Below are 1,138 nucleotides of genomic sequence, written 5' to 3' on the forward strand. Positions count from 1 at the left end.
TTTGCCTTCCCTTTCCTCTTTCTAGAGGTTTCTCTGGCCTTGGATGCCATAAATGGTTATGGAAAGACAAAAAACAATGCTTTTACCACACCAAACTTAAAAGGTTTGCTCGTCCTCGAGCAAAAGAAGAAAGAAGGGAGTAGAAGAAGAAGAAATGAAGGAGATGGAGATGGCTTTGTGGTTCGGCCAAAGGGGGGAAGAAGTAGTGTTTAGGTTGTGTGAAGATGAAGGAGTGAAGAAGGGTTTATATAGGAGTGGTGGGGTTATGGTTCGGTCATGTATGGGTGGGTTTGGGAGGGAAAGTGGTTTGAATTTGAATGGTGGGGTAGGTGGGGTTTTATGAAGGATGGATGTGAGTGGTGAAGAGAAAGATGGGATTTGATAGGTGAAGGGTTTTTGGGGAAGAGGTGTTGAGGTGATTGGTGAATGGGTGAAGAAGAGAGAGAGTGGTGGGGTAGGTGGGGATCCTATGGGGTCCACAGATCCTGAGGTGTCAAGGAAAAGTCATCCCTACACCAAGTGGCGAGCAAAATTGCTCCCTGTGCCAATTCTGGTGTTAAACGCCGGGCTGGTGCCCATTCCTGGCGTTTAACGCCAAGTTCTTGCCTCTTTCTGGCGTTTAACACCAGTCTGGTGCCCCTTTCTGGCGTTAAACGCCCAGAATGGTGCCAGACTGGGCGTTAAACGCCCATCTGCTAGCCTTACTGGCGTTTAAACGCCAGCAGTTTCTTCCTCCAGGGTGTGCTATTTTTTTCTGTTTTTCATTCTGTTTTTGCTTTTTCAATTGATTTTGTGACTTCTCATGATCATCAACCTACAGAAAACATAAAATAACAAAGGAAAAATAGATAAAATATAACATTGGGTTGCCTCCCAACAAGCGCTTCTTTAATGTCAGTAGCTTGACAGAGGGCTCTCATGGATCCTCAGAGATGCTCAGAGCAATGTTGGAACCTCCCAACACCAAACTTAGAGTTTGAATGTGGGGGTTCAACACCAAACTTAGAAGTTGGTTGTGGCCTCCCAACACCAAACTTAGAGTTTGACTGTGGGGGCTCTGTTTGGCTCTGCTTTGAGAGAAGCTCTTCATGCTTCCTCTCCATGGTGACAGAGGGATATCCTTGAGCCTTAAACACAA

This window comes from Arachis duranensis, chromosome 7 (genome assembly GCF_000817695.3).
Source record: "Arachis duranensis cultivar V14167 chromosome 7, aradu.V14167.gnm2.J7QH, whole genome shotgun sequence".
NCBI classification, from domain to species: Eukaryota; Viridiplantae; Streptophyta; class Magnoliopsida; order Fabales; family Fabaceae; genus Arachis; species Arachis duranensis.